Genomic DNA, 21,510 nt, shown 5'->3' with positions numbered 1-21,510 from the left:
TATATGATATTTAGGAATTCTTTTCTTGAACATTCAGTGAATTTCTTAATTAGAGGGGCCTAAACTACACAAAAATGTTGGTGCTTGATGATATGCTTGCAAGAAATGGTCCTTTATGGCCTGTTTCTGGGTGTGTGATCTCTGTGGTTGGTGCTGAGGCTGGGGGTGTAAATAAAAAACATAGGTGTTGCACCCTCCATTGTCTCATGTGATACAATCTTTAGAACCATGGTAAGGTGAGTATTAATGGAGCCCTATTTTACTAGGAGACAGCTGAGGTGTGGAATGGTTAAGGACTCTCCCAAGAGCAGCCACCTACCTCAGACTCCAGTAAATGGGGCCACCTTGAAAGGTAGGGGTTCTATCCATCACTTTTAGGTGAGGAACCTGAGGCTCAGAGGTTGTACAGCTGATAAGAATAACAGGAATTCATCCATAGTTTATCATGCTCCAAAACCTACCACAAAGAGCTTTCAAAGAAGACTGTATCAGTCTTCTTTGGCTCTATAACAAGCCTTCACAAATCGAGTGACTTAGAAAAACACCCATTATCTCACAGTTCCATGAGTAGAAGTCCACTGGGCTCAGCTGGTCTCGGCTTAGGGTCTCACAAGACTGAAACCAAGGTGTCAGCTGGCTGGGTTCTTATCTAGGGAAGAATCTGCCCATTCAGGTTGTTGGCAGAATTCCGTTTCTTGTGGTTGTAGGACTGAGGTCCCCATGCCCTTGCTGGCTGTTGGCCAGTGTTGCTTTTGGCTCTTCCAGTCCTTGCATGTGGCCTTCTCCACCTTCAGTCAACAACAATGCATTGAAGCCTTTTTGTGCTTTGAACCTTTCTGATTTCTCTATCTGCCACCAGCCAGAGAAAAGTCTCAGATTATGTTAGGCCCACCTGGGTACTCCCCCATCATAAGGTCAACTGATTAGTAACCTTAATTAGAGCTGCAAAATCCCTCTGCCACGTCACACACCATGATCACAGTAGTGATAGCTCGTCATATACACAGGCAGGGATTACAGGTGAGTGAGGGTCATCTTAGAATTCTGCCCACCACAGACCATGGGCTGGGACTGCTGGCCCTTGGGTGCTTAGCGGTGCACCCTTGGTTCGAGAGAGCCCATTAACTGTTTTCTCCCAGAAGGCTGAAGCTGAACCTAGTTCTACTCAGGCCACTCATAGTTCCCAAGCAATAAAGGATGGCCGGATGGAAAGAGCACGGACCCAGGGATCTGGAGGTCCAGGTTCTAACCCAGGCTCTGCCACTCACTCGCTCTGGGACCCTGGGCAGGTGGCATCACTGTGCTCCCTGTAGTGGATAACTGCTTTAGAATCCAAATATGAATGTCTTTTAAGGTCCTACCGTGTGCAAACACCGTACGAGGCAATGAAGGGGACCCCAGGAAGGAATGAGGCATGCCGCCTGCTCTCAAGGAGCTTACGACCTTGAGGAGGGATACAGGTCACCAGCCAGAGTCCACAGACCGAGTTCTCCAACAACACTCAGCCCACAAGTCCTGTTTTCATCCAGCCTCTGCTCCTACGAATCTGACTGAATTACAGTTTACCACCTCAGCTGGGTGCGGTCACTCCCTACGTCACTCTTGTTGTCCAGCCTGCTGGAGCACTCCTTCTGCACCCAACTGTGGACACAGGCTTCTCCCTTATGTCTACATGGCCATGGAGGCTTGGGGGTAACATCAGGGCCACGGTGTGAAGGAAGAAAACTTTTAAATAGATCCCAGAACTAATATCTCCTAGAGTCCATTGGCCATGCCCTTGGCAGGGGCCCCCTTTTGGCTCTCTCTCTTGCCTTAGGTGTCCATTGCAGACGGCCACACTTTGCAGGGCCAGCTGGCTCCTCCCAGGAGTGAGGGGATGATTTTGATCATCGTCCTTTAATAAGAATTGATTCAAGGCTGTGTGCTTCCTCTCAGCCCAGAGGAGGAAAGAAACCCAGCCCCCTGACTGGTTTCACTGACAAGATGCAGCTCCGTGCCTGGCAGAGACATCCTGGAACATCAGCACACGGTGTTTAACTGTGTTGTGGCCTCAGCCTCTCCAGCCCCGAGCAGGCTTGGGGCTCCACGTTGCAAGACCACAAGGACACTGACATGTCCTTCCCGCTCCCAAACAGACACACAATTTTTTCCCAGGGACAAGGTCAGCCTCCACTTGTAGCTAAGGAGGAAACTGTGGGCCACTTTAAAATTGCAGTTTTCCTCATTTTTAGCCATCAAGTTTTCAGAAAAATAAACATCAGTGTGAGTTCAGCCCCAGAGCACCCAGTTAGCAAACATAAACATCAGGTGCCATGAAGGAGTGTCCCAGGTCAAACTCCCTGGAAACAGACTCTGAGAGGGAGAGCTGCATGAAGACATGTCCTGGAGAGTGTCACTGGGAGCTGGATCTCAGGAAGTAGGGATGGGGCAGGAGAAGTGGGCCCGCCATGCAGGTGGAGCGCAGGCCCCAGACGATCCTACAGGAGCTCTGCAGCCAGAATCTGCCCAAATCAAGGGAAATAGGCTGAACTTGGTCTCCCAGCCTCAACGCGTCACTGGCAGCAGGCTCGCTTGAGGCGTGTGACCTTGAGCAAGTCTCTTCTCTGTGGCCAAAGACAATTGCCAGTGAAGGCTGCTGCTGTGAGCAGCTAGGGGATGAATGCTTTCGTCCTAAAGAGTGGAACTGGGCAGAATACCCCAGTATCCACTGCAAGGAGGTCCAAAGAGTTACAGGAGGAGAACTCCATTCCAGGAAGGCTTCATGGAGAAGTAGCATATAAGCAGCCTTTGGAGGACTTGTAGGATTTGGAGGAGGAACCACGTTACAAACAATATGGGGCCAGGATCTGTGCCCACCTGGTAGCCCGCTGTGATTGTGAAGATTGTCCTCAATTCCTTCCGTCTCTGGAAAGCAGGAGAATGCTGGGATGCCTGCAGCTCTAACAGGGTTTGACCCCGTGATCTCCCATCCGTCAGAAAAATGCACGGGGAAATAAAAATCATGGAGAGGTTAATTAATGGTGCCTGCAGACTTCTTTTTAACCTCCTCCATTTCACCATGTCAATAATAACTCGAGAGTAGACTTTCCCCAGGATATTCCAAAGCGTGACTAATTGCAATAACACTGAACACATTGCCCACACTCCGTGTTCCCTCCAATTTGGAAACTGATTTTTCCCTTTTCCAGATATATGATGCAAAACGGGTGAGTGCATTTGAACATATTTACATAGTAAAAGCTCAGATGCTAAGACCTGGGCACCTTTAGCCAATCCTAGGCCCTCCTCTAGAAACCAGGCCCATCCATAGCCTGACAAGTTGGTGCCCTGTTGGGGCGTGAGGGCAGAGACCTACAGAATCCCCTACTTCCGTTTATAAAAATGCCTTTTGAGAATTAATCTAGAATCACATATGCAAGATTTCTTTTTCTGAAAGTAAATTTTGCCCCTAAGACATTCACATTGCTTTTTTAAAGGTCATGAAAATACATTTATTGTCTAATTTTTATTTAACTCCTGCGACATGAGCCTCTTGGGCCGTGTATGAGTCCAGTGAGGACCAGGCAGTTTATGTGGCCCTGTGGGAGGTGATGCATGTCTGGAACACATCAGGTTCACAGACGACTTGCAGACTGTGCTTACCACATGCCTGTCAGCCCAAAGCACCAAAGAAGGAAGCCTGCCATACGTTTATTTTGTGCCCCAAGCAAGGTACTTGTGTAGATTACCAAAATGGCCATCAGTTGTTTGACTTCCTCCATCTACCACCGTGGATCGTCCCCTCCCACGCTGGCTCTAGGCTGGCCTCATGTCTTGCTTTGGCTACTGGGACATTAGAAAACAAGTCAGTGAAGGCGGAAAGGGTGCCTGCACATTGGGGACTGCTCTTTTGCTGCCTTTGGAACCAGGATATCCACATGTAAACAACCCCCAGCTTGTCTGCTGGGTGAGGAGACACATGGCTCAGGCATCTCTACTGCCCAGCCGATGGCCAGCCAACCACCACACAGGTGGGCGAGGCTATTTCAGACCGGCCAGCCTCCAGCTGACCTGCGAGCTGACCATGGGTGCCTAGTGGTCTCAGCTGAGATCGGCTCACAAGAGTCCATCTAGCCCAGCCCAAATTGCTGACAGGCAGCATTGTGAGCTGAATAAATGGTGCCATTTAGACACTAAGTTTGAGAGGGCTTTGTTATGTAGCGAAAGCTAATTCAGTCCTAGCCCTCAGTCTCTTCGTCTGTAAAGCAGAGAGAAATTACTTACTTTGTAGGGTTTCTTGAAGCTGAACCGAGTCCTAGCCCATGAGTGGTGCTCAGAATTTGCTTGCTCCATCCTTTTCTGCAAACGACGAGATGCTGTGAATTGGCTCCAGTTCTTTACTCCTCTCTCCCACCACATTCTTGTCATGGAACTTTTGGGGGAGTGCTGACTTTGGGCTTGGCCCTGTGACTTGCTCTCATCAGTGACATGTGGGCAGAAGTGACAGTGACTGGTTTTGAGCCTAGACCTTAGGAGACCTGGGGGGTTTCCACAGGCCCTCTAGCCCGTGCCATTGTCATCGGAGGAGTATCCTCTAGATCAGCCCCAGATTGCAGGAGGAGGAGGAGGAGGAGAGACAGGTCCTTGCAGAGCTACCTTGAAATCTCCCCCAGCCAGAGCGGTCGGAAGCAGAGCTCAGCCTAGATTAGTCGACACCAGTTCACCTACACGTTGGTGAGGATAAATCATTGTTGTCTTAAGCCACTGAGGTTTGGGGTACTTTGTTACACAGCATTATTGGGATAATGGCTACCTGATGCAGATAGGATCCAAATTCACTGACCACATTTGAAAGGCTTTGTGCTGGACAGCACTCACAGGTGTTTGGAATCAAGGCTAAAGGAGAGGAGGTATAGCAGGGGCTGGCCCCTGACTTCTGCCATGTATCTGTTACCCATGAAAATGCTCGTTGACCCCTGCAGACCACTCTGTTGGGAGTAGCAGAACTGAGAATGACAAGCCTTTTTACAACTGACAGACAATCTGCCTTGTGTCAAGGGCTGTGTAAACACTCTACGTGCACCAGCCCTCCTAACCCTCAAAGCAGCACTTAGAGGTAGGTACTAGCCATACCCGCTCCCCAAGTCAGGAAACAGAAGCAAGTGGGATTGAGAAGCACAGCCAAGGGCAGGAGAGCCGCGAATTGAAATCCAAGACCCAGCCTCAGCAGTGTCTCCCACCTGACCACAACTCAGCAGCCTAATTCCACTTGGTAAGCCCCAAATCTCCTGGGTTTCAGCTGCAGCCAGACTCAGTTAGTGCTCTGTGCTTATTGTCCAGGCCAGCAGCACTGTTGCCTTGAAATACAATATTTCGGTTTATGAACTCAAGAATGCCTTTGTGCAGGAAAACGTTTCCTCATGCCCAGATTCTGCATTCATAATGGGTGTTCCGCAAATCACGTTTTTTCCTCTTTTCTTTTTTAGAAACCTTTATGCAAGTGTGCAGCAGAGTACTCATTTCTGTGAACACATTTAATTTTCACACCTGAGTTGGTTGCAACTTCAAAAAGAGCAGGTATTATTGTCAGGCAGAGAGGAACCTCTGTGAATAGCTAGTGAGATACGGAAATTGCCTGCGACAGAACGTCACATTGGAACCCTGGCCCTCCTCTCATGCTTTTCTCTTGCAGAGATGATCCTACCAGTAGGGGATCGTATAATTTATCTGCCAAACTGGGACACCTGTAAGAGTGAAAAGGGGCTGGGAAAACAGGTGTAACCTGGGACTTTTCTGGGCAAACCAGTGTATGTGGTTGCCCCCCCCGCATCAGGGAGCTTTACAAAAATAATGATAACTAACCTTTGTAAAGGACTTTATGGTTTACAGAGCCATTTCACCTGCTCTGAGAAGCATTATCCGAGTTATTACTTTACAGGTGAGAAATCTGAAACCCTAGAGTTTTAAATGCCTGTGAAAAAGCATGCACCCAGCAAAGTGGGGACTTGAATCTAGTTTTCTAACTCCAGATCGGATTCTCTCTTCTACAGCATTTTGGTGGGTCCTTAAAATCGTCGTCCATGACCTGTACATAGAAGTCCCTTGATAAACGTTTGTTGAGTGAATGCATGAACATAACAGCCCAAACATAACAAGGAACACAACAGTGTTGTATCTTGTGATTTTGTGAAGGGCTCAGAAGTAGTTTGTAATGTACCAAATGGCTCTGTTCCCTTGGAACTTCTCTGAAATCTCCTAATAACTTAATTGCTCCTTAATAAGAAGGGATTCTGCCAATATCCCCTTCTTCTGCTCTGGGGTTGCTAGCAAAGGGTACTTTGTTCTCTCCAGCGTGGGAGGATTTGGTTGAGCTCTGTAATCAGCAAAGTGGGAATGATGTCTTTTCCATGTGTTCTCTGCCTCCCCTCACCCCCTCCAGCTACCCTTTCCTTCTTTTGAATTTTGAGATGCACTTTTATTGGTGATGCCTGCCTTCTACCCAGTGTCAGAGGGGGTGCTGCTACCTTTTATGAAGGCTTTGAAAGGCTTCCTCTTCCTCTCCAAGTTTCCACTGAGGCTGTGTTTGCTGTAAACACTTAGGAAATGAGTTAAGTGGTACAATTCCCCAAGCCCTTCTTTCTTACATGAGCCTGCATTTTTCTGGAGAAAAACGCTTTCATTCCTAGGACCCGGAGATAGCAGGGAGTGAGGTGAACGGTTATAACCTACTAAAATGTTTTGGCCACGGCATTCCATGGATATAGCTTTTCATGATTTTTTAAACAGTAATGTTTTCTAGAAATAAACTCACAAGGAAGGAAAGAGAGCTCTGATCTCTCTGCGCTCAGCCCTCAGGGCTTCTCGTGGTGACCTTCTCGTTCATCATCTCTGGCAGTTTACCAGGTATCTCAAAGACTTGCTTTGATCTTCAGGAAGACCTTTCTCTGCCTTCTTGGATTACCCAAGCCACCCCGCCTACTCTGACACAGTGTGATAAAGTCCTTAGCAGAGGACTTGAGGGCACAGTTGACATTCCTCTTAGAACGGAACAAGGGAGCACAAGTTTGGGTTCAGCCCATGCCTGTGGCATCGACCTTCTCTGTCCAGTCAGATGGTGTGATTGCAGGACATGTACAGGGTGTTCAGCATGTAGGAGACTGAATGTGGCTGTTGGCATTTGTCAAACAGACTCTGAAGTAAAAATAGAAGCAAGGGGTCCCCCACCCCAGAGCTCTGGAACAATCTTGTCCCCACCAAGTGTAGATGTTCCTCATAGACCCCCAGCTTCCTGACCTTTGCCTCTCCTGGCCCAGCCTCCTTTAGAAGCCTGTCTGCCAGCTACTGGGGTCCAGAGGGCTTTTGAGGTCGTGTTCCCCTGGAGTCAGCTTTGAGGTGCATTAGTCAGGTTCTCCAGAGAAACAGAACCAATAAGATAGATAGATAGGTATAGGTATAGATACAGATAAAGATACAGATATAGGTAGGAGGAGATTTATTACAGAACTTGTTCCCATGGTTATGGAGGCTGAGTCCCAAGATGTGCTGTCGACAAGCTGAAGAACGAGGAAAGCTGGTAGTATAATTCTGTCTGAGTCCAAAGATCTGAGAACCCGGGGGGCTGATGGTGTGAGTTCTGGTCCAGGTCTGAAGGCTCAAGAAACAGGAGAGCCAGTGTCCAAGGGCGGGAGAAGACAGATGTCCCAGCTCATGCAGAGAGAGAATTTGCCCTTCCTCTGTCTTTTTGTTTTATTTGGGCCCTGCACAGATTGGATGATGCGCATCTGCATTGGGAGGGGTGCTCTTCTGTATTCTGTCTGCCAATTCAAACATTAATCTCTCCTGGAGACACCCTCGCGGACTCGCCCAGAAATCGTGTTTTACCAGCTATCTGGGCCCCCTTAGCCCAGCCAAGTGCACACACAAAATAAGCCATCACAGATGTATGCATGCTCCAGAACTCCCTGCAGGACTGGGCTGGGGCTGGGATTGTCCCTGAAATTGTCCCACTGCCACCTGTGTCCCCAGGAGCACTCCTTTCATATATCACTCACATGAATTCTTATCCTGGATGAACCTAACCTATAACTCCAGTTTGTAAGAAAAGTGCACGTTTGCAGGAAGTGAGTATTTCAGCAGGAATCTCTTGGGAAGGGAGACCCCTTTATTTCTGCGCAGAGTGTTTGCTCAGGGAACTCCAAAGTATGAATTTCTCCATCAGCACATATACCCTACAGGCTATTAGCCTCTAACATGACAGTCCATCTGCAGGTAGCACCGAGGGTTGTATGGCGCCTTACACACCTGCACGTACCTTCATGGCTGAGTCTGTTTGCTCACTCATTCTGTGGTTTGTGCATGTGCTGAGGGCACAGGACCATATACGCCTGGACCCGTCCTTGGTGTAGGGACACAGACAGGTTCAGACCCACTCCCAGGGCTCTAGGGGTGCACAGTAGGGAGACAGACAAGTAGCCAGCGCGCTTGAAGGGGAGGGAAGCGCTGCGAGCACAGCACGGCCCGTCTCCCCCACCTCACTGCTCGCTGAAGGCGGAAGCCATGTCTTGCTCATCTTTGCATCTGCCTGCCTGGCCCAGGGCCCTCACATCGGGAGGAGCCGACAAAGGAGGGGCGCCCCTCCTGGACCATGTGGGGTTGGGTGGGATGAGGGAGGTCGGAAAGTCTTCCTGGGGAGCTGACTCCGAGTTGGCCACAGCTGGGTGAAGATGGATGAGGGGCAGAGTTGTACCCAGAGGGAGCAGCAGGCTGTGAGATGAAGGCCCAGTCTGTCCTAAGAAATTAGAGCAGCGGGGCGATTCCGAGCCCTGGGGGCAGGAGAGAGAGCGGCACACACCCGACCAAGCACGTGGAGCCTCTGGGTTGCAGATTAGAGTGGGGAGAAGTGGGAAAAGAGAAACGGTTGAGCAGGTTGGGGGCAGGAGAGGATAAAAACCACTCCAGGGTCGGGGCTAAAAACGAAGGCGCTGCATTTGTAGAAAGCATGGCGTCCCAGATGCAGAAGTGGTTAGAACTGGGGTGAGTGTCTGCATCTCCGGAGGTGTAATTATAAGTTCCTTTGAAAAGGTGCCTACTGTGTGTTTAGGCCGTGAAGACGCCCAGGGCAGTGGGAACCAAGAGAGCAGGGGTCTGGTCCCAGCCTTGTCACCAGCCCTCAATGTGACCCTGGGCAAATCATGTGGCCTCTCAGTCTTTAGATTAAGTGAGCTTTAAATTCACTTCTGGCGCTAACATTACAGGATCCAGTTTGAACCCCTCATTTCTCAGGGACCAAGTGATGGTTTGGGGCCACACCAGTGGCCTGGCCAGTAGATGGCCGAGCCAGAGCTCACAATGGTCCCCTCAGGCAGGAAAAGTCTGCAGCTTACCTGAAACGTCTGGGGGGACACATCTGCCTAGAACATGAGGTACAGCCTTCCTCCTCCCAAGGCTGACCACTTTAAACAACTTTCTGAAAAAGAGAATATCAGCAGAAAAACCTGAGGGCTTTTGAGGAAACCAAATGAGCTAATGCAGGTCAAATACTTCTAAACTAAAGTGCCCTAGCAATGGAAGGTGGCGGTAGTAGTGACCGCAATGTTAATAACAAAGCCGTTTGTGAGCCCAACGGGCCGGACCCCCCGCTTGTCCTCCTAGCCTCCTGAACCCTCCACACACACACACACACACGCACACCACACGAACACATGCACACCACACGAACACTCTTAATACGGTATGTTACTTATGTGGCATATTTAGTATAAAAAAGGCTACATTCTCCTCCCCCCACAAAAAGAATCCCCATTCTAAAAATATCCAGTGTTACCCATAATATCCTCCATCCTTTCAGATAGGGTTGCTCCTACCTAGCCTCACTGACCAGTGAGAGGGCAGGGGAATTCATGAGCCTGTGTTCTTGAATTTAAGCTCAGCAGTGTGAAGTGCAACAGTTCAAGGCAGCAAAATCAAGCTGAAGGCAGCAAGCAGCGAGCACAGGGCCTAAAACAGGTGAAATTACTAAGTCACCCAGCAGAGGAAAGACTGTTTTACAGCCAGAATAGGATAAGCTTTGATTTAACTTTATTACATTCAGGGAGTTATGAAAATGTCTTTGGTTGGGTTAGAAACCCGGGTATCTTAAGTCTTGGTGAGATTTACAAAACGAATTCCTGGTTACACAGGTAGTTTAAAAACTACCCAGTACCTCTATTCAAAAAGAAGAGATTAGAAGAATTCTGATCTGTCTGTACAGTCCTGGCGATCTCACTGCAGCCCCTTTATGCACACAGGACCGTTGTGTGCCATTTCCACACCACCCACAGAGGAGAAAGTCCAGGGGCACCAGCTCACCATGTCTTGTGTGCACTCCCGCTGGGGAGCTCTACTGGTCCACAGGCATGTGCAATGGAAACAAGATATCCACGTGCGATGCTTCCACCCTGTCACCTGCCACAATCCACACCCCCCGCATCCCCCTTACATCCCTTGCTCCTCTTCACTTCTTCCTCTGTCCTCCAGGGAGAGTTCTGCCTTTCCCCACGTGCTCCCCAGACTTCCAAGACGGGATAGAGAGACCCAGGCTGCAGTGGTGAGAGGGAAGAGGGACTCGGCAGCAGGAACAGACTCAAAAGCCACGTGGGTTAAGGATCTGGGACACTTGGAAGCAGAATTTTGAGAGTGAAGTGTTCATAGTCTGAGAGCCCCTGCAGGGACTGTGTAAAAACTGGAGAAAACGGGGAGGAAGGAAAAGGGGGTTTTCAGAAGTGTTTCTAGATACTGTAATTTGGATTTCCTCCGATATTCCTGCAGAGGAGATCGGAGTTATTTGTAATCGTTTGTTGTTGCTTGACAGTTTCTAACATGACAGTATCTGAGAGTAGACGGTGTGAGGCCGCAGGATTTACTCAGGTTTTCCACGGTTGTCTTGGAAAAGTTGGAGCAGCTTCCAGGGCTTCTGAGGTTATTTTGCTACCCTGCATGTGAGGGCTGTGGACCAATTAAGAAATACTTGAATGTGAGTTGAATTGTATGAACAACCAGCTCCCTCTTGCTTTGTCTCTGTCTTCGGAGGCCAGTCTGCTTCCTCCTGAGGCTGTGGAACAGACTCTTCCCATTTTATCTACTTGACCATTGGTGCTGCCTTCGTGTATCTGTGGAGCATGAATGTGAACATATCTGCTCAAGAAATCCCCAAGTTCACATTATGTCTGGTGCATATCTGAGATATTTTCAAGACCCCTAGGGAAGGAAGAAAAAGTGAAAGAAAGGAAAGAAAGAAGGCGAGATAAGAAGAAAAGAAGGAAGACAACATTGTCCACCTGCCCTGAGCCAGGCACTAGGGCTGATACTTCGCACACTGAATTCTCTTTAATCCTCCAATAGCCACACACTCATGATCTACTACGCCTAGTTTTTGAGGCATCTGAGACTCAGAGAGGTTGAGTAACTTACCCAACCAGTAAGTGGAGAGATTAAAACCCAGTTCTACTTGCTTGACAAATCTGACCTCTTTACAGCCGGGCACTGGCCTGTCCAAGCCTCATGCCGTACTGCCAATCTGAGCCTCTCTGAACAAGCCAGTTGTCTGTGTGCAGAGTTCTGTGGACTGAGAAAGATGAGGCTCCTAGGAGTTCCTCCAGGTGAGAAACCTGCAGTCATACAAGTTGAGTCCCAGCTCCCTGAGGCCTGGCTGGAACTGACCTATAGGAGCATAAAAACAAAGCCTTGGAAGGATATCCAGGCCCCAGTATCCTTGTGCCATTTGGAGACAGTGTGGTCCAGTAGGAATTGCTGAGAACCAGGAGAACTGGGCTCCACTTTATGACCCTGGGGAGTCAAACTCAATGAACCTCAGCCTTCTACTTTCTAAAATGGAAAAATAATATTTATTAAACCCTTCCAAAGCTGTTAAAGAATAAAATATATAGTAGATGTGAAAGTCTACATAAAAGAACAATACAGAAAGAATACATAATGTTTGCTTCAGTTATGATTACGTCTCAGACAGTAATAAGGTTTTTGCTTTGTGTGGTTTCACATTCTTGTGAAGTAGGCGGGGCAGGCATTTGTGTCCCCATTTAGCAGGTGTAGAAACTGAGGCTCAGGAAGTTCCACGATTGATAGATGATAGGGGAGCCCTTGTCTTCTGAGTCCTCATGGCCTGATTCTCCCTCCCTGTTGCCTCTAGCACCTGTCTGCTCTGTCCAGGCCCATCATCTGCCTAAAACATCCTGAGTTGACAAAGGCTTTCAAGGCTGACGTTTGGTCTACTTGTGGTCCAGAATGTCACCCAAAGGGGCTACCAGCTGTGGCCAGGCACCACCGGACTCAAAACAGAAAAGGAGTGTGTGCCTGGCCCGTTACGTTATCACTCATAGGAAGGAAAAGCCACTAAAAGAACTTGTACTGCTGGTGGCAGGGTGCAGAGTGTCACCTTCAGACAAGAGGGAAAAGTAACAAATGTGAGTACCCCTCAGTAGGGCTCAGCAAGTGAATTTACTACCTCCAGTCTCAAAGTGTTGGTCTCGTTTCCATGGAATAACATTTATTTCAGTTTGATGGATGAGGTATAAATCAACTTCTCTGTATTTGCTGGCTGTACTATACTGTTTCTTTTAAAAAAAATGTTTGAAAGGTAATTCTTCCCAGAACTGGATTAATGATTGCATGCCTCCTGTTAACCAGGGTTTGTAAGACGAGGATTGACAGCTGTTTGAGTGCTCCCCAGCTGAGAACGGTTTGTTTAACAAACACGGCAGGACACTTACACGTTCCCCTGGCTGCTTGTTCTCATTCCCATCTCGTAGAATGGCACTGCGCCCACTCACAAGCCATCAGCTCCCTGCCCTTGGGCAGAGGTGCCAGGGAATTGGGGCTGTAAACTGGCATCGAGCAGAGCACAGAGGATGCTTGGCTGTTCCTTTTCCTGAAGTTACTTGGTGCCCCCAGCAACCCAGGACCCCTGCATTCTCTCCATGTGCACTTTCCCAGGCTGGCACCTGAGTATTACAACAAGATTCTGAACAAGCAGTAGTCACCAGTGTGTACTGAGTATTTATTATGTGTCAGGCATGGGTTAAACACTTGAGATTCTTTCTCTCACTTAAGCTTCACAGCAACTTTCTCAGGTTTTCAGATAGATAATATTATTACCCCCATTCTACAGATGAAGAAGTGGAGGCTCATAGAGTTTAAATAACCTGTCGAACATCTCCAAGTTGTAAGTGGCAGAGCTAGCAGAGACCCAAGGGCAGGACCAAACAATTCACAGGTAGGAAAATTCAAGTGGCAATAAACATATGAAAACGTTGAAGATTGGAATAAGTTAAAATGAAAGCAACACTGGTTTACCATATCTTGTCTGTCAAATTAGCAAGCAAATAAATATTTCGTATCATAATACTCAGTGCTGATGTAGTGAATTAGAGGTGGCCACAGATTCTTTGACATTCCTCCCACTGAGAAATGTTGTCTTGGAACCCTCTCCTTGAACCTGGGTGGGCTCTGTGACAGTTTTGACTACAGAATATGACAGAAGTGTTGCTGTGCCTTAAGACACTGGCATCTTCCACTTCCTGTCTCTGGGAACCCTGGCTCCCCTGTGGCACCCTGAGCCACCCTGTAAGAGGTCTGACTGCCCTGAGACCACACAGAGATGGGGAAGGATCTGACAGAGCCCAGCCTTCCAGCCACGCCTGTAAGCGTGCGGGACATGTGGGGAAGCCTAACCCTAACCCTAAACCTCCAGACAAGACCAGCTGCCAGCTTAACACCTCCAAGAAACCCCAGTCCAAAATACTGGAGTTTCTCCCCTTTTAAGAATATTTTATTTATCTTTTGAGATTATATATTCATTATTGCTGATCTTATACAATCACTTAGACATAAAGATTTCCAAGGGCCTCTCAGAAATGGCAATCTTTAGAGGAGCCCATGCAGGGCAGAAGAACTGGCTGGCTGAGCCCTGACTGAATTCCTGACCATTGTCAGAGAATAAAATGCCTATAACTTTAATTGCTTACTTGGGGATGGTTTGTTCTGGAGTGGTGTATAACTGGAAAAGCTGGTGAACTGGAGTGTTGAAAGCACTCCCAAGCCCTGTGGGAGCAGGAAACACTGAGGAAAACATTCTAGATAGCAATTTAGTAATGTGTACCTAATTAGGATTTTAAGATATTTGTTTCCACTGATTCCAATAGATTCCACCATTCCAGTAGATTGAGGAATCTGTTCTAAGCAAATAATTCAAAGTGTGGGCAATACTTTATAAAGATTTAATTTCAGCTTTATTTATATTAACATAAAATTGAACAATCCAAATATCAAACATGATGGAAATTTAAGTTATTGCATAATCAAACAATGTCACATTCTGTGGTGTTTTTTTTGTTTGTTTTTTTGTTTGTTTGTTTTTTTGCAGTACGCGGGCCTCTCACTGTTGTGGCCTCTCCCGTTGCAGAGCACAGGCTCTGGACACGCAGGCTCAGCGGCCATGGCTCACGGGCCCAGCCGCTCCGCAACATGTGGGATCCTCCCGGACCGGGGCACGAACCCGTGTCCCCTGCATCGGCAGGCGGACTCTCAACCACTGCGCCACCAGGGAAGCCCTCTGTGGTGTTTTAAAAAGAGTTTTTAATGACAGTGGAAAGGACTCTAAATTGCTTTTAATAGTGCTTGACAATGTTAAAATATGTACATACATGAATGCTGTAAAGAAATATGCCAAAAATAATAATCATAGTTGCCTCTAGATAATGGGATTATGGTTGATTTCTCCCCTAATTTTTCCAACGTTTTTCTACTTTCCAGATTGTTTATAGTGAGACTGCTTTACTTTTTTCTTATGAGAAAATAAAGAAAAAACAAAAAAAGGAGGAGAAAAGCCTTTGAAATTAATACCAAGAGACTACTGAATGTTGGGTGTGCACTGGGGTGGAGAAAGACTTTCACCCAAATACAAGCTCTAAGATACGCAGGTTGACATTTGAAGAAAGACACTGTCTTTCCAAGGATACCATGAATTTACACTTGATCTGTAAAGGTTTGAGCAAAGAGATCCAGTGAAGTCCTATGGGATAGCGAGAGCTGCCGGGTCCACACATCCCCTTCTTCAGGAAGCCCCAATCCACTGGCCCACCCCAAGTAGGACATGATCCACTCCCCAGTCCCAACCTGATTCTGAATTTCCAAAGCACTTGATCCATCTTATTCATTTAACCCTGTCTCCTGCCAGACCCTGTGCTCGGCACTGAGGTCCAAATTGTGGAGCCGACTCTTGCCTTCAGGACTTTTACAATCTAGTCTCAAGGCCCCAGTACCTTCTAGATTGTACCAGCTGCTGCACCCTTGGCTTCTCTCCTCCGTTAGCCTGCAAGGTGTCTGACTGCAGAAGCATCCAAGTCAGACCCTCCTCCCTGTTGCCATGGTACCGAGGCTGGGGCTGGGCACCTAGCAGGCACCTGTCAGGCATCTCTCTGTGGAAGGAACGGTGCCTCGGAGGCCCTGCCCACTTCTCTGTATTGTCATCAGAGTCAAATATGATAAAGTACACAGTGTGTGGTGTAAATGGCAAACTAACATCCAAGCGGGAAGAGCAGAGTTATTAATTACACAGAATGCAGAACACTGAGCATTTTCACATAAGGGGAAAGTATTCCCTTATCTGCATTTGTCTGGGAAGCAATTCTGCCTTCTAAATAAGACTTTCTTGTTCCAAAAAGTGGGAGCAGAGAAAATAGATCATCAGTCTCCAAGATGTCAGCTCCCAGGCAGAAGCTGATCAGAGCGCACGTCTGAAGTCTTGATTGCTCCTGCTATTGTTCTGTTGTGGCAGCCTTTAATAACAGCCTTGATGAAAAGGGTAAGTGTCATAAGCGAGCGGCAGGGACTGATGAAATTCCACGAGCATTATTGCATGCCAGAGATAACACTTATTTTTCCTTTGTATCTGTGAATATTTCCAAAGGCATAATCCCTTCTTATAGTCTTAAATCTTTTGTTTATAAGGAGAGCACTGAATCATAAAGATTAACAGAAGGGCAGACATGGGAGCACTGGCCCTCCAACTGTCATGAGCCCAAGTCCCACCTCCAGTGTCTGTTCACAGTGCACATATACACCCCACCCAGAGAACCTTACTTAGCAGGTCTTGGGGGGCAGGGGTGGGCATGAAATTCCCGTGCAGGTGGTCCCAGGTCCTCAGGCTAAGAAACTGTGATGTGGGGGTGTGCTGATATGGGGGGTCTCCAGAACTGAGCTGGTTAGAAGGATAGGGAACAGAGTGGGGAGGAGTCAGCTGAGGTTTTCTTATAAGATTTTGTATATTCACTTATTTGTTTATCCATTTCTTCATTTAGTTTACGTAAACATTTAAAACCAATTACATGCCAAGAAAAAGACTGAAACAACCTAATGGAGGCCACTGGCAACCTGAGGGACACTCTATAGGGTAATGGGAGCACATACCAGTTTGCTGAATAAGAGGAGGTGAGGAAATGGGCCCCATGAGTGCTGGGGACTTTTGTGTGAAGGTTGGTTGTGGAGAGGAGGGTAGGAGAAAATGAGAGAGAGAGAGAGAGAGAAAAGGGGAGGGGAGGGGAGGAGAAGGAAGGGAAAGGAAGGGAAGGAAAGGATGGGAAGACAACAGACAGAAGAGGGATCCAGAATTTTTAAAACATGGGTTGAAGGATGGAGGACTTGAGTGTATTTAACTGTTGATGGGAAGGGACCAATAGGAAAGGAGAGGCTGATGATCCAGGTAGAAATAGTCCTCGGAGAGAGTCCCTCAGAAGGCGGGGATGGCTTAGGATCCAGGGCCTGGGGGAGGAACTGGCCTGAGAGTAAAAGCTGATCTGCATCTTAGCATAGTGGTTAAGCAGTGGTCACACGCTGGTTCTGCCACGGACTATGAGTGTGGCCCTGGGCAAGGGTCTCAACCTCTGTGTCCCTCAGGTCTTTGCCTGTGACGTGGGGATGACTCGAGCACCTACATCATCAGGTTATCATGAGGGTTAAGTAACACATGTAGAGACTTCATGTTAAGCAGTCCATAAGCATTATCTGTTGTTGGTGTGATCATTAAAACAGGAGAACAAGAGGAGAGAATGGATGAAGTCAGGTTGGTCTGTAGGGCTGGTCATATTCCTGCCTGAGGGCTTCTGTTCTCTTTGTCAACTGGGGGGCAAGGTCACCTGCTGAGAGGAGGGGCCACCCTGGCAGAGTTGGGCAGACATTTGAGGAGAGGGCCAAGATTCAAAGTGGTCTTCACTGAGCATTGGAGAGGGAGTCATCTTCTCAAAGGCTGTGGGCTTCAGGGGCAGTGTTGAAGCCCAGCTGAGGTTAGGTGCGCCAGGTCCAAGCTCCAGCCTGCCCCAGGTATGACATCACCAAGGAGCAGCCCAGGGCCCGGCAGGGAGCTGGCACAGAGTTGAGTCTGTCCAAGGCGGGGCCTGTGCAGCAGGCACCACGGACAGATGAGTCCCTTTGCTTCCACCCTCTCTGGCTTCGTTCTGCTCTGCAGCTACAAGTGTGCGTTCTCCCCAGGCAGCAAACCCGCACTTGGGTCACTCGCGACAAGGTGTGCAGATGGCGCAGGTTGAATCATGTATCCTCTGGGCAAACGACTCCTGTGCTCAAACCACAGTTCTGAGTTAGGTGCATTATCCAAGGGCTTGAGAATATGTCCACAAAGTGAGTAAACAATCACATCATGATACCAAAATGAAGCTCTTATTCTATCACAGGAGGCAAGTTTGACAGTGATACCATTTCCTTAAATTAAATCTTTTAAATTTCTTTTCATGTGCAATTAGATGCTCCTATGTCAGTAACACTCAAGAAATGCTTGGTATAACTCTAGCCCTCAGACTTTTCAGGACAATGGCACTAAGTGACGTGACACAGACTGGCAGCTACAGAGCTGCGCAACAAGCATGACTTTGTGCACACAACTCCTAAGGGCCAGGATGAAAGCTTTGTCTCCTCCAACATCTAAACTGTAACATCTGCTCGACAAAAAACGTCTGATTGGATGATTCTTATGGAACAAAGTCTAGTATGTCAAACACACCCTCCACTCCATTTCAAAAGAGACTTTTCACTGCTCACCACTTAACATTAGACTAATAACATTCAGTATGGTTCATCTATGTTTTCAAAACACACAGAAATGTTTAATTAAGCAGTGAATATCTATCTTTTTTCTTTCAAAAACAGCTCAAATGAGGTCCATCAAAACGTGATTTTAATTTGATCACCTGCCTTTTGAACTCAAGTCTCTCCAGCTCCAGCAAACTGTGGGGTTGAGGCAATTATCTGAATTATTCAGGAAGCAGAATTTTAGCCTAAATCATCACATTCCTAGAGAACAAAGAATATCTGTCAGTTCAGCCGAAAAGCAGAAAAATTGAACACTTTGCTCTTTTTCTACATGAAATAGCATATATGCTGCCTTATTTTCTGTGAGCTAATTGGCTAATGAATTCTATTTGACCCTGTACAAAGAGGGAGAAAAATCTTAAGAAGATGAAGCCAAGAAGTTAAAGATTCCTTCTCTTTGCAAAAGTTGGAAGAGATCTATATTTATGAAAGGTTATTCTGCTTCAAGTTTCTGGTGCCAAATTGGAACTTTCTGAAGAATGTGTTCAAGCCTTTTCTTAGTTCTCCAGTAATATTTCAGCTCAGTTAGCTGCATTCTCCATTCATACCTTCTCACCTGAAAACTTCCATAAATATAGAATGAATTGTAGAGAATTATTTTATATTCAATTTTCTGTTCTTTACAAGTGATGTAAAGAATACTTCATAAACTTTAGTGACTCACAGAGCTAACACTAAAATTTATAAATTATGCTGCTTCACTGGTGACAACATAATTTAGGATGAAAACCAGCTTTTGTGTAAAAGGCGTTTGACCCTAGAAATGGTGACTTTAGCCAGAAGCACTGGATATCCTATTCTATTCACTAAAACAAAGTTTTCTCCTGAGGTGAGTTTGACTTTGAATGAAATCAAATAAACCCACGTTGGAGGAAGGGAAGTGCTGGGGTGGATTCTGTAATTGTTTATGCCTTTTCAGATAAAACAACAGATCACCAATTAATTAGGGTCTGAAAGAACAGAAGTACTCCAGGCATTTCTAATTCTGAAATTCTCAAAGTGTAAGTACTTTTAGACTCAGAGCTAATATGGCAACACAGTATGCTCAGAAAAAAGGCTGGGTGGAGTCTGAGTCTCTGTCCTGGAATTTGAAGGAAGGAACAGGAGGGTGAGATTATGCGCACACCGGAAACACCTCGGCTTGGTCCCCGCCTCCCCCAGATGACTGAGCCATCAGCTGATTCATCTTGATTTCGAAGCTGCTGACACCTGCTCTGAGTGCCTGTCCTGTTTCCATGGTAACCAAGGGAAAGGATCCTTGTCCACATACTTTGGGAACCTCATTAAATCAGGCAGCAGGACAGCAGCTGTGTTCTCCATGCGTTACTCTGACAGCCATGGACAAATTTTATGATGCTCAGGTGATTTTGGGCACTTTCTAGGCCAGACTGTTGAGCATGTGTAGATAGTGAGACAGATGGCAGAATAAATAAATATTGCCAAAGTGTTTAATACGCACAAAATTTCTGAAAGGTGCGAACCAACAATCGTAATTTTATTGACTGAGGTAATTTGAAGCCAAATAAAAAATACTAAGGGGATGGGAAACTCTTGGAAAATGTTAACTTGAGTTGCTCTTCTGATGACAGTAATCTCTTGGAAAAGCAGCGCTTCACAAGCATCACGAATATGGTTCTAAGGCAGCTGGTGCCCCAAAATATGAAGTTCTGAAGTACAGAACCTTCCTTTTCCTCCTTAACCATCTTATTATTTGCTGGATTCAAAAAAATCTGAAGGAAAGTCCTTGTACACACACACACACACACACACACACATGGGTATAGATGCTTGATTAAACCAAGAATTCAGTCCAAAGCCCAATTTATACCAAATATAAATTGGTGACATGCAGATTTTACAAATACTGAGTCAAGAGCCAGATTTTTCCCACTGCTTTTTACCCCTAAGGGTGCTTGAAGATACACGTTCAGTTGAAAGGAGTCTGGGATAGCTGGACTAGCCCAGAACAAACATGTCTGGCTAATTTCCAAAGATAATCCAAAAATCTCTTCAAGCTGAGGATGGCAGACAAGAGTTAGATTAATCAGTTTTGATGGAGATGATCAACAGCCAAGAAGAGAGTCCCAGGGCTTCTGTTGCTCTCATGCAGGGGAGAGTAGCTGCTGCTTCCCCAGATCTAGAGCCAGAATCCTTGGGATCCAAGCCCTGCCCGGCTGCCACCAGAGGCATGGCCTTGGGTGAGTTGTCTGACTTACCACTGTTTCCCCTGTAAACCAGAGACAATGATGGTCCCCACCTCCTAGGTTTATTTTGAGAAGGTAATGAATTCATCTCTGACAAGTGCTTAGACCAGTGCCTGGTGCTGCTCAGGGGATAAACAGTTGGAGTTTTCCTCCTATTATTGCCGCACTGTACGAGTATTGTCTAATTCGTATGCTAATTCCAATTTTCCCATGTAGCAGTTACAAACAAATGGTCTGGCTTTGAAGAACGTCAGACCTGTGCCTGAACCCCTGATCTAGTGCATAGTCACTAGCTACGCCATCCTGTGTAGTGACTTAACCCCCCTGAGCCTTGGTTTGCTCACCCATAATAGCAGAACCCGCCACCCAGGGGTCCTGAGGATGAAACGAGGGAGCGCTCACGTGGTGCACGGCCCCAAGGAGGAACTCAGCGCGTGGAAGCCATTAGAATCATCCTGTTCTCGGGATTAAGTCGTCGTTTGTGAAAACTATGTTAGAATCTTAGGAAAACTAGGCTTTGTCTTAATCTGACAGAGACAATAAAAATAATACAGAGTGAGGTAGTGGTCGAATAGATTCTGGATTGCACATGTGAATTTTGAAAGCAGGAAAGAGATCACTCTTTGAAAAATTAGCTCTTGATCTTTTTGTGTGTGTGTGGACTCAGCCCTTATAGGAGATTCTGTATATTTAGCCTTCAAAAATTGCCTAGTGGGGCCTCCCTGGTGGCGCAGTGGTTGAGAGTCCGCCTGCCGATGCAGGGGATACGGGTTCGTGTCCCGGTCTGGGAGGATCCCATATGCCGTGGAGCGGCTGGGCCCGTGAGCCATGGCCGATGGGCCTGCGCATCCGGAGCCTGTGCTCCGCAACGGGAGAGGCCACAACAGTGAGAGGCCCGCATACCGCAAAAAGAAAAAAAAAAAAAAAAATTGCCTAGTGAAATGTTCTCTGTGTTAGAAAAGGTCAAGAATTACGTAAACCTTTGTGTAATTAGTCAGAATCAGAATCCCATTAATAATTATAGCAGGAGTTGGAGCTGTTACTAGATATCCCCAATCTCTCTGTAATGAAAAAAGGCCATTGCTAGGTGATTATCCAATATACAGCATTTCACTGTAACTCGGAAATTGGGTAATAGTCATGTGTAATCAATTAAAATTCCATAATGTAGAAA

The sequence above is a fragment of the Mesoplodon mirus genome (assembly GCF_964341445.2).
Source record: "Mesoplodon mirus genome assembly, chromosome: 2".
Classification (NCBI taxonomy): Eukaryota; Metazoa; Chordata; class Mammalia; order Artiodactyla; family Ziphiidae; genus Mesoplodon; species Mesoplodon mirus.
Note: the sequence above shows the minus strand (reverse complement) of the source record.